The sequence below is a fragment of the Pogona vitticeps genome, chromosome 12, assembly GCF_051106095.1.
Source record: "Pogona vitticeps strain Pit_001003342236 chromosome 12, PviZW2.1, whole genome shotgun sequence".
NCBI lineage: Eukaryota > Metazoa > Chordata > Lepidosauria > Squamata > Agamidae > Pogona > Pogona vitticeps.
Genome location: NC_135794.1, coordinates 21,343,262 through 21,357,133, shown reverse-complemented (window position 1 = coordinate 21,357,133; position 13,872 = coordinate 21,343,262). Strand labels below are relative to the sequence as shown.

At 43.0% G+C, this 13,872-nt stretch overlaps 1 protein-coding gene across 1 annotated transcript in view; it reads right to left on the bottom strand.

Moving 5' to 3' along the window:
• AGBL1 (AGBL carboxypeptidase 1) overlaps window positions 1–13,872 on the bottom strand; it is a 326,572-nt gene that overhangs the window by 6,902 nt on the left and 305,798 nt on the right. The window lies entirely within an intron of this gene.

Sequence of the window (13,872 nt, the reverse complement as noted above, 5' to 3'; positions counted from 1 at the left end):
GAGGGAGGGAGGGAGAGGAAGGAGAGGAAGAGGGAGAGAGAGGGAGAGAGAGGAAGAGGGAGAGAGGGAGAGAGAGGAAGGAGAGGGAGAGAGGAAGAGAGGGAGAGAGGGAGAGGGAGAGAGGGAGAGGGAGAGGGAGAGGAAGGAGAGGAAGAGGGAGAGAGAGGGAGAGAGATGAAGAGGGAGAGAGGGAGAGAGAGGAAGGAGAGGGAGAGAGGAAGAGAGGGAGAGAGGAAGAGGGAGAGAGGGAGAGGGAGAGGGAGAGGAAGGAGAGGAAGAGGGAGAGAGGGAAAGAGAGAGAGGAAAGAGGGAGAGAGGAAGAGGGAGAGAGGAAGAGGGAGAGGAAGGAGAGGGAGAGGGAGAGAGGGAGAGAGAGGGAGAGGAAGGAGAGGAAGAGAGAGAGAGGGAGAGGGAGATGGGGAGAGGGAGATGGGGAGAGGGAGAGGGAGAGAGGGAGAGGGAGAGGGAGAGAGGGAAAGAGAGGGAGAGGAAGGAGAGGAAGAGAGAGAGGAAGAGAGAGAGAGAGGGAGAGGGAGATGGGGAGAGGGAGAGGGAGAGAGGGAAAGAGAGGGAGAGGAAGGAGAGGAAGAGAGAGAGGAAGAGAGAGAGAGAGGGAGAGGGAGAGAGGGAGAGGGAGAGGGAGAGAGGGAAAGAGAGGGAGAGGAAGGAGAGGAAGAGAGGAAGAGAGAGAGAGAGGGAGAGGGAGATGGGGAGAGGGAGAGGAAGGAGAGGGAGAGGGAGAGAGGGAGAGAGAGGGAGAGGAAGGAGAGGAAGAGAGAGAGGAAGAGAGAGAGAGAGGGAGATGGGGAGGGGGAGAGGGAGAGGGAGAGGGAGATAGGGAGAGCGGGGGGGAGAGCGGGGGGGAGAGGGAGAGACAGACAAAGAGAGAGAGAGAGTTATAGTAGACATCAAGGGAAATGTATAGTCCATACAACTGGCCTCCTATAAATGTTTATCCTCAGACATACAAATATGGCCGTAGGCAGGTTTTCTTTCTTTCTTTCTTTCTTTGCATCAGAGCATTGTACAATTTAACATGATGGATGTATATGAAATAAAGATATCGTCATTTGTGGTTATAAAAACGACTGTTTCGTCATTTTGCTCCTCAGCAAGTTTACAGGGCCATGGTTCTGGAGGTGAAGGATTGGCTGCTTGTATACTGTTGCCCATGGGGGGCTGCCGAACGCACCCACAATGCTTCGGGGAGGCTGGTTGTAGGCAGCAAAGCACAGAGAGAAAGCACCTCCTTCACTTTGTAACAAAATTGATGAGGGCATGGAATGTAATGGACCTAAACGTGAAACTGACTTGGGCCAGAAATCAATCTTTTGATTCCTATGTGATATTATAGAGATAAAACCATCCCTCCATTGAAACCTTAACCTGCAATATCTATGAAGTGTTACATGTTTATAGTAGAGATAAAAGCAAGATGAGATATTACAGTTATTTCCGACAGGCACCCTAATTTATTCTAAGCACAAGTTTAAAATTAAGAATAAGAGAAGGATATAATATAAAAAGAGATAGCTGAACGTTTTGTTTTTAACTTTAAACATAGCATTTTAAGTTACATTCTTCAAAATACTGGGAGAGTTTTATTTCTCCATCTTCATACTTCACTTTGCAGGGAGATAATCAGTTCTAGTTGTCAATAATTTTAAGTGAAGACGGTTTAGCTGCAGTCTGATACTTTCTTACTTTGAACAACGTCCTAATGGAGATGGCAGGAAGTACTGTATTTCCAAATAAACATGCGTAGAATTGGTTTCGCGACCCGTAATCTCACCACTTTAAACAGTTGTTGAGCTTGTTGTGATCTTTAGCCACAAGGAATAATCTTTCCCGTATGGTCTTCAAAGCTATTTACAGCATGCTGAAATGTGCAAATGTCCAGCATTCATCATGCTCCAATGCACAGCATCGGGAATGAGTGACTTCATAAAATTTGTGCAAACTTTAACCATAGTTATGCTGAAGCCAGCATTTCCTTTGCAAACTTCCCATTACTTCTTACAAAGAAGAACTTGATTCAGAGTTTCTTGCCTTACACAATGAATTGTGGAAAATCAATATGAGGGTATAACAAACTGATCATTTTCCAAGATGCAACACTCCAAGGTGTACGGAATTATGTGAATTCGCTCTAGAATGGCTGTCTATTTGGGTATCAGCTGTTGCCTGGACATTTTCCTCTAAGAAAACTTAGCCATGTTAATGAAGATGTGAATCATAATTATATCTGAGCATTAATGTACTATCTCAATCCTGTTCAAATGTACCAACTTGCGTTAGATATACATCTTTTTTTAAAAGCTCACTTTGCAGATGGCTTCTCTAATTGACTCAGATTGATGAATAGTTCTTCTTGACCAAGACTGATTAATAGCTCATTCGAGTCATGCTTTGATACCAGGAGGTTGAATTGTATTCCTGACAGCCTGTAGTCCAACTCTGTGTGGGATGTTAGTCTAGAGTGGAGTGATGCCACAATCTCTTTGACAAGACCAACCTAGTAACTATGGATGTAGAAACTCTCTGCACCTACATCTCACAGAGAGATGGACTACAGACTGTCAAGAATACCATCCAAAATAAAGATGGAGCACATATTGTCACCAGCCTCTGCACCTTTGTCCTCACACACAACTATTTCACCTTTAACAATAATACGTACCTCCAGATCAATGAAACTACCACGGGTAGTTGCATGACTCCACAATATGCAATATGGTGACCTAGAACAATGCTTTCTTAACAGTTGTACCCAAAACCTACTCCTTTTACTTGTTCCTCTGCTAATGTGATCTATGCCATCTTTTGCCAAAAATGCACTTCTCCACTCTTCATAGGAAAAAACTGGTCAATCTCTAGGCAAAAGGATTGGCATAAATTGGACATCAGAAATTGCAATGCACAGAAACTTGTTTCAAATCATTTCAGTCTACCAGGACACTCTTTACAAGATGTGAAAGTTATTATTGTGGAGAAAACAAACTGAAAAACAAGAATCCAAAGGGAAACAGCTGCGATAGTATATACACATGCTTGACATCCATCTCAACAGATTAAATATTAGCCAAGGTTTCTTAAGCCATTATCAAATGTGATAATTATGTTAACTATTGTTATTTTCTTTCTCAATTAACCAAACCCGCCTCAGAACAAGGCTCAAAGGTAAAGTCTGTCATTCTCAAAATTACCATATGTTGTTTATGCTGTTGTTTCCTTTAATCGTTGTTGCTGTTTACAGAACCAAGCTTCAAAAGAACTGAATACCAAACAGGGGTCTTAAATCATTACTAGGTGAGAAATGCAATCAAACACCACTGTCGCTATATCTTAGAGACTTGCATGAATGCATTTCCATGTAATTTCTTTATTCTGATTCTTGTCTGACAAATGGACGATGTTCCATGAATGCTTACATTACAATATAGCAGTTAGTCTTTAGGGTGCCGCAACATCTTGTTTTTGCTTTTGTTTTATATTTCTTGTTGGAATGCTTCCACAGACTAACATGGCTACAACTTTTAAAACTACATGTATATTCTATGTGTAATATCAAAACTGACCACTAGAGGGGCTCAGAGCATATTTCTTGTGTTTTCCTTGCAGCATAGCATGCTAATAATGTGCAATGCAGCAATCACCAACTATAATAATAATGACAGCATGGCTGCTGGGAAGTAATAAGTAACAAGTAATTAGTTTCTTTTAAATTGTAATCTTTAAATTGTAATCTTCTGAGCCCTGGTCTCTGATAATTAAAGAGATAAGTAAAGACTTGCTAGATCAGACTAATGGTCTTTCTGGTTCATTGTCATAGCTCACTAGTGGCTAACAAGTTGCCTACAGCATGTCCTTTAATTTCCTGTGACCTGGAAATGTTTAATAAGAAGCATACCATTTCTGATGCTAGAGGTGTACACAGCCACCCTGGCTAGTAGCCACCAACACCCTTAGCCTCCATGAATCCATTCAAACTGCTCTTGAAGCTCCCAAGCTGACAGCCATCAGCATAACATCCTGTGGCTATGAATTCCTCCATTTAACTATGCACTGCATGATGATATGTTATGGGGGGGGGAGAGATGGGTTACCATCCAAAGTGGGCCATCAGCAAAAACAGAACTCCGTTCATTCAATGTGCAACGATCGCGCTTGATTGGCCCCAGCACTGAAGGCGAAACATCCCATAAATTCCATCTCGTGGGATCGGAGGGAATCTCAGCCGCAATTTGCAACTTTATGATGTGATAAATAGAATTCCTTTGTTTTGATTTTTAATTTGCATATTTATTGAAAGATGACTCAGTTGTAATTAGTTCTGTTTTGTGTGTGTGTTTGTGTGTGTTCTTGAAAGGCTGCTTTGTATGATCAGGAATTCCACATTCCTGCTGACATAACCAAAACAACAGAAAAGACAAACCCACTGGGGTTGTTATTTATTCTTATGTCAAATTCTCTCTCTCTCTCTCTGTTGTTCTAATACACTTGCTTAAAAAAAAAAAAAAAAAACTTCAAATGCCGATATAAACATTCCATTCAGAATGTGCACCAAGTTCCATTATGGGAGCAGTACAGCTAGGGAATAGTCCTCTTTCATATCTCTGTTATCTGCTGCTGAGTCATGTAGGCAATGTTAAGGCCATCTCCCTGGCCTCCCATCTGTGCTTTTCTTCCAAAAGCAAGCAAAGACCTTCCTTTCAGGCCAGCTTTGTTTTAATGACTGGCTCACTAACTATGGTGTATGTCTTAAAATAATCTTATAACCGCAGTGCTGGAAGGAACCCTATGAATCATAGATCCAGCCCCTGTCAAGGGGGCACCGCAGGGAATCAAACTCCCAACCTCTCACTCCGCAGGCAGAGACCTAAACCACTGAGCTATCTTGTAACTTTTAACAGTATGATCAATAATGCTTTTACCTATGAGTTTTTAATATGATATTTGTTTAATTTTTTAAAAAAATTGCCATAATGTATTCTTTAATGTTGATCTTGTTCAATTTATAATACTGTAAACTTGGGTCCTTTCTAGGAGAAAGGGTAAAAATATTTTACAGGAAGGAAGGAAGTTGTTGATGATGGATAGTGGAAGGAAGGAAGGAAGGAAGGAAGGAAGGAAGGAAGGAAGGAAGGAAGGAAGGAAGGAAGGAAGGAAGGAAGGAAGGAAGGAAGGAAGGAAGGAAGGAAGGAAGGAAGGAAGGAAGGAAGGAAGGAAGGAAGAATTTTGTGACCTACAGAAGACAGAAGGAAGGAAGAAATTTGTTGATGATCGAAGGAAGGAAGGAAGGAAGGAAGGAAGGAAGGAAGGAAGGAAGGAAGGAAGGAAGGAAGGAAGGAAGGAAGGAAGGAAGGAAGGAAGGAAGGAAGGAAGGAAGGAAGAATTTTGTGACCTACAGAAGACAGAAGGAAGGAAGAAATTTGTTGATGATCGAAGGAAGGAAGGAAGGAAGGAAGGAAGGAAGGAAGGAAGGAAGGAAGGAAGGAAGGAAGGAAGGAAGGAAGGAAGGAAGGAAGGAAGGAAGGAAGGAAGGAAGGAAGGAAGGAAGGAAGGAAGGAAGGAAGGAAGGAAGGAAGGAAGGAAGGAAGAATTTTGTGACCTACAGAAGACAGAAGGAAGGAAGAAATTTGTTGATGATCAAAAGAAGGAAGGAAGGAAGGAAGGAAGGAAGGAAGGAAGGAAGGAAGGAAGGAAGGAAGGAAGGAAGGAAGGAAGGAAGGAAGGAAGGAAGGAAGGAAGGAAGGAAGGAAGGAAGGAAGGAAGGAAGACCCAACCACATTGTTCACCTCTGGCATATAATGTGGATGAATTTTGTGACCTACAGAACATCTGCTAGGCCAGTGGCCACCAGTCAGTGACAGGTGTGTCACCTGACAAACAGAGAAATAGACTAGGTGAAATAAGGGTTGTTATAATAAACTTACAAAATTATCATTTTTGCCTGTGTGGGTTTCTATTACAGTAATAATCCATTTATTCCTGACAACAACCCTATAGCAATTTTTTATTTATTCTTTTTGGCTTGTGCAATTACCAAAGCAGAGAAATTTATACCCAGCAGTATAATTAGAACATGGATTTTTTAATGGTTTGTTGGTGTTTACTTCTGCACACACATGTGTTTTTCCCCTTTAAAATGTGCCATAAATAACAGCAACAAACTGCTTGCATAGACATGTCCTTCTTCTAAAAAGTGAACTTTTATTTTTATCATGGTGGAACAGAGCTTCTTTGAATTGCTCGGGGGAGTAATACAAAGTGTTGTTGATCAGAGATTTAGGAATTGAGAAATCTTACTTGTTTGTTCTGTCTGGGACACATATTAATTCAGCCAGTGAAACAGTATTTAAAGTTAGTAGAGTATTTTCTCCTTTAGATGCTTTCTTGATTTCTTGCCCATCCCATCTTTAGAGCATCCCACATACTGGGCTAGGAGTATTTGAACTAGGTTGATAGCATGTCCTAAGTACTCAATAGGTTTGTGTTTTTTACGAGGGTCTCTCCTAAAAAAATGCTGCCCATTCCACTTGCTCTCCCCAGGCCTTGCTGTTTCATGGGGTCCACACTGAGAGAGGTAAGGATGGACTCAACTAGATCTCAGATCATCCCAGTTATGGCCCCCATACTGTGGAGTCGCCTCCTGCTTGAGATTTCTACTTCTTCCCTCCAGAGTTTTACAAGACAGTTGAAAACAACACTTTTTAGAAAAGCCTTTAGGGTTATTCTCCCCCTCAGTTAGCGTAGCCCTTTGACCCTGTGTCACCATAGAGCTGTTGTCATCATTTCATTTCATTTAGTTTGTCTACTTGCTTTTTTTCCTAGATTTTGGGGCATTATTCTTATTCACTGTGTAGGGGTGGTGGGGTGGGGTTTATTTGATACTGTATAACCACCCAGAGAGATGGCCCCACTAAGTCAGGTGGGATATAAATGTTTAGAAATAAAAGAGAAGAGAAGACTCCCTGGAAAAGACGCTGATGTTGGGAAAGTGTGAAGGCAAGAGGAGAAGGGGACGACAGAGGATGAGATGGTTGGACAGTGTCATTGAAGCGACCAACATGAATTTGACCCAACTCCGGGAGGCAGTGGAAGACAGGAGGGCCTGGCGTGCTCTGGTCCACGGGGTCACGAAGAGTCAGACACAACTAAATGACTAAACAACAACTATCACCCAATATCAGGGGGTGCTAAATGAACATTGGAGTAGGCTGATACAATAAGGGAAGCCCCTGACATTAATGTCTGCAAGACCTGAGCAATGCATTAAGAACAGGACCTTCCAGAAGCCATTGACTCATAGGGTCACAAATTAAGAGTTGACATGATATCTTTTAACAATGGTCACCCACAGATCATCAGTGGAGGAACCAAACAGACATCTATGTTCCATGCTGCATATTTGCCTAGGCAGTATGAGATCAGGTCAGTTGCACACAAGGACAGAATACCTCAAGCAGCCCTAGCCCGAATCTGCTAACTGGGACCATCCCAGGACATTAATATAACTGGCTCCATGACACGGTGAACAGCCAAAAGGCCCTCTCTTTGTCCTTTTGCCTTCACTTAGCCCAGTGGTTCCTAACTTTGGATCTCCTACAGTTCCCAGAAATCTTGGCTAGCACAGCTACTGGTGAAGGCTTCTGGGAAATTCAGTCCCACAGTTGGAAAACACTGCCTTTGCCACATCAATGCTGGTATTTATTTATTTTTTTGCATCCTACATGCTTGGTTGATGTATCAGTGGTGGTAGCTTTCCCCAAGGGAGTTGTAATGTACATGAACATTGCATGCTGACACCCCATTACTTCATACATTGGTGGCTTGTCTTTCTAAAGCAGGGCAGTCTCTACACATTGCTTTTTTTTTTTAACTCATCCCCCGCTCAGTGCAATTTTCTGGCAAATGAAATGACCCAGTTTATGGTCCACAGTGACACTACTTTTAAATAGAGCATCAATTAAAAGCTATCTCCAGATTGTTTGCTAGGACCGTCCCATGACAAGAACTCTTTTCAAGTTTGCATTCCCCCTCCCCTTCCTCTGTAAAAGTCAAAGGAGAGGTATAATTCATCGTTAGGACTTGTACTAATTAGTTTTTCAGGAGTTCCCAAGGTAATTGCCGCCCATAATGTTCGTAATTGATTTAGCCAGATTAAAAATGGATGTCTGACAGAGACTGGTAGAAGTTTATCGTGGAGATGTGAGGAGAAAGCATGCCAGGTAGAAAGAGAAGCTGAAAAGTGTGTGTGTGGGGGGGGGGGGTCAGCTTACTATGTAATTAATTAATTAATTATTTTAAAAAAATCCAGGCTTCTGATTAGAAGATACCTAATGTAGCTTGTACATACGATTTCAAATGAATATTTCCGTAAAAAAATCTATCTATCTATCTATCTATCTATCTATCTATCTATCTATCTATCTATCTATCTATCTATCTATCTATCTATCTATCTATCTATCTATCTATCTATCTATCTGTCTGTCTGTCTGTCTGTCTGTCTGTCTGTCTGTCTGTCTGTCTGTCTACCTACCTACCTACCTACCTACCTACCTACCTACCTACCTACCTACCTACCTACCTACCTACCTACCTACCTCCAGGTAACATAAAACAAGGTAATTCAGGCCAGATATTTCAAAAAGAAATATCTCTGTGTGTGTGTGTGTGTGTGAGAGAGAGAGAGAGAGATTTAACAAGATTCTTAAATACCAGCAAAGTAGATAATTAGATTAAAAAGTGGATATTCAGGGAAATGAGAACCACGTTTGGAAAGCAATGTCCCAGATAAGGTGTCTAGCGCAGTGGTTCCCAACCTTGAGTCATCCAGGTGTTCCTGGACTACAGTTCCCAGAAGCCTTCTCCACCATTTGCGCCAGCCAGAATTTACGGGAGTTGCAGTCCAAAACATCTGGATTACCCAAAGTTGGGAACCACTGGTCTAAGGGAGTAGGAATGCTGATTTTTTCCTGGGGGGGGGAGGGAATAGAAATTTTTGGAAATTTTAGATCTCTAGAGGGACATAAAGTCTCAGAAGTCTTTCATTAAGGTCTTCATTTATATAGTTTGAATACCACGTCATAGACATATTGTTTATCATTGTAAAAGAACATACAATATTCCACACTACATTTTTTTTCATTTTTTCCATAAAACTTGGAAAAACAACTGAAAAAAATCTGTTTTCTTCCCATTTTTTTCCTGGGTTTTTTTTTCCTGACCTTCCCACCTCTACTCCAATAGGGAAAACGATAAAACTGAGGCTGTCCTGCTTTGGGAACCTTATGAGAAGGCGGGATTTTCTAGAAAAGACGATAATGCTGGGAAAGGTGGAAAGCAGCAGGAAAAGAGGAGGACCAAATACGAGATGGACTGACTAAGGGAAACCAGAGGCTTGAGTCTACAAGAGATGAGCAGGGCTGCTGAAGAGAAGAGATTTTTTAGAGATTGCTTGTCCATAGGGTCACCATAAGTCGGAGGTGACTTGACAGCACATAGCAACAGCAAGCAAAGAGGCCGTGCCTTGAAACCAGTAAATGGGCGATGTCATAAAGAAGCATATTTTAAAAAGGAGTCGAGGAAGGCTGCAAATCGGGGATGGGCGATTTTAAAGAATCAAGACGACTGGTACGAATTAGAATAGCACAAAACAGGAATTGACGGAATCAAAAAGGGGAGTCCAACATGGGGTGTCAACCAGCTAATAAGGAAGAAACAGAAAGACTTTTGAAGGAGGAGAAGGGAAGGAAAACAGAGCTGAGAGATTCGGGGGTAGCCCCTCCACGGTGGACATGGAGGAGAGCACATGCGACAGGAGGCACACTGAGAGATCCAGGCAGGATGATCAAAGAGCGGGTGAAAATGAAATCACCACTGAGCGACCGCTGTAACAAAAAATAAGCCCTCTTTTCCACTGTTACCATAGTAATGCCACCCTCTTGAATTAATAAAAAGGGAGAAAAAGTGGCCCCTTAGAGTCATTTCAGCTGCACAACCCTGTTGCAGAGACACAGCCCGGGATAAACACATCACCAATGCAGTAAACTAAAGGATGCTTTCTCCTCCTCTAGATGCTTTCATGCTGAAATTTAATTGGAGCCTCTTTTTCTATACATCCAAGTCTGGAAGGGGAAGGGAAGGGTGAGCCAGCCAGCCAATAAACAAACAAACTGGCCTATTGACAATAAACATGGCCACTCACATCTCTCTGTTTCACGGCTACCTTGCATTTGTTCAAACCAGTTGTCTTTTATTAAAGCTTGCCTGGTTCAAAGCTATCGGGGGAGATGTTGAAAAGATGCAGCCTTAAGGCAGCAGCATCAACGATGCTGTGTGGTTGTCCCCCCCACCTTCCATAGGAGGGAAGATTAATCACTTCACATAAGGTTGAAGCCAGAGCTCTTGGCCCTCCTCTGCCAACACTATACCTCACATTAAACACGCACGCACGCCCTAAACCTTGCTCGGAGGTAAGCGGCTGTGTGGATTTATTGCTCTGCAATATTCAGACCCTTGGAAGAGGGTCCGGTGAGAGAGAGCATTCAAGGAAGTAAATGATTTCCAGTTAAGGTAGCCACTTGTATTTCGTGGAAAAAAGAAGACACTCATCACACACGTCAAAAAAGAAAGAAAAGGAAAATATTACAATTTGCATTAAAATTGCACATGCTGATTATAGATACAGGTACGAATAGAGGAATTTGTTTTTGTACTTCAAGCAGACTTGCAACGCACCTTTGCATGAGTGAGGAAAACTGGGATCTGTTCTTCTGCTGTCCGAGTACCGCTAGTGATTAACTGAAAACTTCAGAATCCTTGATCTCTCAGGTCCTTCTCACTTCTTATCTTTAAATCTTAGAACTGCAGAGCTGGAAAGGACCCTCTGGGTCATCAAGTCCAGCTCCTGTCAAGAAGGCACCGTGGGGGAAATCAAACTCCCAACCTCTAGCTCTGTACCCAGATGCCTAAACCACCGAGCTGTCCAGCATGATACCTGGATTGAAATCAGCTCTTCAAATAGAGGAGACCTTTGCATGTGTCCTAGCATAGCCTTTCAAAAAGAGGAATGTCCTCTGTTAAAAGTGGACATGGAACCAACCCGTCTTCTGATGCCTTCCTGTAAGGCACACCTACATGAACAAATCTGACAAACAGAATGAGTTTTATGTCTAGTGGTGGGGACTCGTATTGCGAGATGCGCTGTCAGATTAAGTCGCACCAGTGACTCAACTCGGGGGAGCAGGGGGTTGTTAATGACTCAAACTTGACTCATGATTCAGAGCCCACCTCCCCCTTTTGTCTGGAATAAAAGCTTGTTTTTATCAGGAACTTGGGACTTGGGACTTGGTTCCAAGACTTAGACTCAGACCTGGGACATGGCAATGGAACCAATGACCCTGGCAGGTGATAAGTGCTCCAAAGTTGGACAACCCTCTGTCGGATCTGCATTGATTTGGGTTCCTGCTTTAAGCAGACGGTTGGACTCGATGGCCATAGAGCAGTGGTGTTGAACTGTGGCCCTCCAGATGTTCTTGGCCTTCAACTCCCAGAAATCCTGGCCAGCAGAGGTGGTGGTGAAGGCTTCTGGGAGTTGAAGTCCAAGAACATCTGGAGGGCCACAGTTCGACACCACTGCCATAGAGGCTCCTTCCAACTTCATGATTCTGTGATTCTATGACTCTGACTCGGACTTGAGACACAGATCCGAAGGCTTGCCAACATTCCTGCTTATGGCATCTTGAAAAGAAGCTACAGCCCTCCAGATCTGTTGAAAGTCCTAGTTCCATCTGCTCCAGTCTGCACAGATGGGTAGGACTTTCAGGCAAGCGACATATGGGTTCCCCTGCTTCTATTCCACAGCTAATTTTGACTGTTTTAGAAGTGGATATCTTCTGAAAAACCTTCACAGAGGAAAAGATTTAATAAATGTAGGAACAGTTCAAACTGAGCTTGGACATGCTTCTTAAATCTGCAACTTGGCAATCAGAGTTTGCAGAGAAAATGGATTTAATCACTCTGCAAATCCGGAATTCTCTGTAGGTTACTCATGTATTCATGAACCATTATGTCTGAGTCTGGGGTTATGTAAATGTGTTTATATTACACCATAGTTGGCAGGTTTCTCTCTGTCCATTGCTGCACAGCTGTGGGGCAGGTGGGGGGAAAAAACATGGACTCGGATCCAATATTGCAAACGTTGTGGAGGAGATGCTATTCCCTCCCCCAAGGAAAGCTCGGAAGCCATACGTTTAAAAGAGAGCTGCCATGATCTGCTGCTTTTAACTGTGAAAGCTTTGAACTCGTTTTTGATTAACAAAAACTTTGACTGCTTGAAAGCTTGGATGACACACCTTATGTCACTTCTGGTTGTTGTCACAGCAGACAATGAGAGCGTTCCGCTCCGACAGAGTAATTGGTTGGCAGGAGACTAAGGGATGCGTCAGTCAGAATCAGCTCTGATGATCTGTGAATAACAAGACCAGATTTTCTAGTCGTTTAGACCAGGGAATGATCCTGATCCAGAAAGGTCCCTTAGGGTGTCAAAGAACATCACCTGACTTCTCTTGGCCTACTGGCAAGTCTGACCTCCATGGTCTCCCTTCCTTCGGCCACAGCTGGCAAGTGGCATATTGACTGTGTACACAGCTGAGGTGCTTCAGGTGGACGGCTCTCAGTCTTTGGGCTTCGAGAGTTTTGGACTTCCCTACTCTTTGAGCACTGGCCATGGCGGCTAATGTTTCTGGGACATCCAGAAGACCTGAGATCGAGCATCACTTCTTTAGCTCACCCACATTAGACTCATGATGTGCCAAACTCTTAAGTTCTCTAGATGGGATGTTTCAATCAGCTACATATTATCTACAGGAAGACCAAGCTGCAAATCTGCAGTGTGGATTTCCTTGACTCAGTTTATGAACTTTGGCAGCTCTTAATATTCCCCTTAAGGCTAATATTAATATTCCCCTTTAGCCCGCAGTTTTGTACACGTTATTTCTCCAAAATGGCCCATGTAACACTCTCTCTCTCTCTCTCTCTCTCTCTCTCTCTCTCTCTCTCTCTCTCTCTCTCTCTCTCTCACACACACACACACACACACACACACACACACACACACACACACACACACAGAGTCTGTCTCACAACAAGTGTCAGAAGATCTGAAAATGTTCCTTTCACCTCGATTGTGGAATTCAACCAAATTATTTTCCATCCACTACGTGGGAGGCTTATCGATGACTGAAATCTTACAGCCGCCTTCATTTCCAAAAGCTGACAAAGGTTTGTCAAAGACATGGGAGCCCAGCCAGAAAAGGAAAGGAAAAGTGGTTCCAGCTGGTAATTAAAAACCCATGTGTGTTTTCTGAAATTAATTTCAAGTAGCTTTGCTAATACGTTTGTGTTTTCACCTCACAAGAGACCTGTGAGTTCTGATTAGAGGGAGAGACAGATGCAACGAACAAGCGTGTGTGAGAGGGAGAGAGGTGGCCAAAGAGCTGGTCTCCATTTTATTGCTTCTCCAATCCAGTCTGCCTCAGTCTCATCACAGTCTCCAGAATTTGGAGTCCATGTCTAGCTAACAAGGTGATTTGAGACCTCTACTGATATGACTAGTCTTCTTCGAGCATTGAATTGAAACTTTGAGCAGGGAGAGAATTCATGGTCTCCGTTTGAAGAAGGAGAATCTAAAGAAGAGACCGTCTGGCACACATGGAGCTTCTCCATTGAACTGCTTCTCAAGGATATTGGCAAGTCTTTGGTAACAACTCCCAAGTCCAAGTCATTGGTACCAAGTCCCAAGTCTGAGTCTTTGGCTCCAAGTCCCAAGTCCGAGTCTTTGGCTCCAAGTCCCAAGTCTGAGTC